Source organism: Vombatus ursinus, unplaced genomic scaffold, assembly GCF_900497805.2.
Source record: "Vombatus ursinus unplaced genomic scaffold, bare-nosed wombat genome assembly UNPS02003292.1, whole genome shotgun sequence".
Lineage (NCBI taxonomy): Eukaryota > Metazoa > Chordata > Mammalia > Diprotodontia > Vombatidae > Vombatus > Vombatus ursinus.
Window position 1 is genome coordinate 16,581,851 of NW_020943070.1, and position 2,880 is coordinate 16,584,730.

The following is a 2,880-nucleotide window of genomic DNA, read 5'->3' on the forward strand; positions in this document are numbered from 1 at the left end:
TCTTTCTTTCTTTCTTTCTTTCTTTCTTTCTTTCTTTCTTTCTTTCTCTCTGCCTCTGTGTCTCTGTCTCTCTGCATTGTTTTCTTGGTTCTACTTTCTCAACTCTACATCAGTTCATGTAAATCTTTTCTTGCTTCTCTGTATTTGTCATAGTTGCTGTTTCTTAGAACATAGTCATATTCCATTATATTCTTGTGCCACAACTGGTTTAGCCATTTAATAATCAGTGTGCATCTTTTGCTTACAGTTCTTTGCTACAGCAAATAAGCAGTCCTATAATAAATATTTTGGCATATATGGGGAATGTCTTCATATACCTCCTTGGTATACATTCCCAGTAGTAAGTTCTCAGCTCTAAGGGTATGGCAGTTTTATTCACTTTATTTAGATAATTCCAAATTGCTTTCTAAATTTGTTGTACTAATTAACAACACCACTAATGATTCATTAATGTTCTTATCCTCCTCCAACCTCCATCATTGACTATTCCCATCTTTGGTATCACCATCAATTTTCTTTGGATGAGGCAAAACCTCAGGGATGTTTTATTATGCATTTCTGTTATTATTAGTAACATGGAACATTCAATCATATAATTTTAATAGTTTCTAATTATTCTTTTGAGAATTGTTCATATCCTTCAACCACTTTCCTACTGCAGAATGGCTTTTAGTCTCCTAAGTTAGTTGTCTATATCTCTTATATACCAAAATCCTTATTTGATAAAAGGGAAGGAAATAAGCATTTATTAAGCACCTACTATGTGACAGTCCATGTGCTAAGCACTTTGTGACTATAATGTTATTTGATCCTCAAAACTATATTATAAGGTAGCTGCAATTATGATTCCCATTTTATAATTGAGGAAACTGAGGCAAACAGAGGTTAAGTGATTTCCCATAAGACACATAACTAAATGGAATAGGCTGGATTTTCACTCAGGTCTTTCTTACTCCAGGTCAAGCGCTTTATTTCACATTTCATTGCTTGCTTTTTATTCTAGATGCATTATTTTTTGTGTATAAACTTTTTGGTTTTATATAATGAAATTATCTATTTTATCTTTTAAAGTTTCTGTGAAATGTATATAATTTATTTATTTTTAATTGTATTATTTTCATATTCACATCCATTTATATATCCATTTTGAATTGATTATAGAATGTGGCAGTAATTTATCTTTTAAAGAAAACAAATTAATATAATCTAATGGATGAAGGAGTTAAGAAAAGGTAATCCAGGCTATCTGTTAGTGCCCTTAGAATTATTGGTACTACAACTCTCCTTTCTTCATTAGAATATTAACCTTTTGAAGGCAAGAAATTTCTAAAATGTTTGCTCAGAATAATTTGAATGTACTTGATAATTGCTTACCGAAATAAATTTAATTGAATATAATTGACTTGAAATGAATCAAGGTGAATCAAGATTGACCCCTAGTAAACTGGGCTTCCATATGTCATAGTAAAGAAAAATAAAATGGAGTACTGGCACATGAATAATAATCTGATGGCTAATTTATCAATAATTCTGTTCATACATTGAGTCTGTCACCTTTCCTCTCAAACCTGCCCCTCCTTCCAAATGTCCTATTTAAGCTGAAAACACCACCATACTTCCAGTAACATAGGTTCTAAAACTTTGAATCATCACTTGGTTTTCCTATTCCTTTATCTTCCATTTCCAATCAATTGGCATGGCTTGTTAAATATCCACAATATTTCTCCCATTTCCTTTCTAATCATATTGACAATACCCTAAATCAAGTTTTTAGTTTTCTTACATAGATCAATGTGATAGTTAACTTGTTTCTTTGCCCTTCTCTATCCCCCTTTCCCATATACCCTATTGCCAAAATAATCTTCCTATAGAGGAGACCTGATCATGTCATTCTTCTGTTTCAACTCTTTCAGTGAGTATTCTATAACAGTAAATCCACATTTTGTAGGCTGGCATTTAGGGTTAACTATTCCATGATCTTACTCTACACTCTTCTACTCTACAGATTTGAGCAGCAGAATGTCCTCCATGATTAGAAAATATTCTCTCCTTAACACTGCCTATTTAAAAGTTTTTATTTTTTCAATGCTTATATTCAGGAGCTCCTACTTCCATGAAGTTTTCCCTGACCCTTCACCCACCTCTAAGATAAAAATGATTATATAATTGCTAATTTTTCTTTTTTTCCCCAAAATTTAACAGTTACAATCAATTTATTAAAAGAGATGATTGGTTAGACATCTTCAATGGTGACTTCAACTTCTACACCTGGATCAATGCTGATAGAAGTTATCTGTTTAACAGTTTCAGAAGGACTGTGCAAATCAATAAGGCATTTGTGAATTCTCATCTGGAACCGATCCCAAGACTTTGAACCTTCACCGCAAAGAGTTTTCTAATTGTGATTTGAAGTGTGTTAGTGGGCATTTGAACAGGTCCCTTCACTTTCAAGTTATTTTCTTTGGCTTCTCTAATTAGGTCAGCACATACTTTCTCGAGGGATTTCACATTGTGGCTGGTGAGGGTGATCCGGATCCTGTGAATGGCCACTTCGGGCTCCACAAGAGTCTTGCTGGTGTCTTTGGATGCCATAGCAATGGAGCGACTTCCTGACCTACTTATTCCTCAGTGAGACTGAACAGCAGTGAGTTGGGAGGAGAAGGGGCAGTGATTGCCAACTCCACATGGCTGCAGAAGTGATACTTTTACCAAAAAGCTAATTGCTAATTTTTCAATTAAAATTTTTTTAAATTTTATTTTCAGTTCCCAATTCTTCCATTCCTTCAATTCCTCCTCCACCTTTTGAGAAGACAAGAAATGCAATACTTATCAAACATATGAAGTCATGCAAAACATATTTCTGCATTAGCTATGTCCTAC

The 2,880-nt window shown here is 33.6% G+C and overlaps 1 pseudogene; it reads right to left on the reverse strand.

Moving 5' to 3' along the window:
• Nucleotides 1-2,233: 2,233 nt before the first annotated feature.
• Nucleotides 2,234-2,592, reverse strand: LOC114050424 (annotated as a pseudogene).
• Between the last annotated feature and the right edge of the window lie 288 nt (nucleotides 2,593-2,880).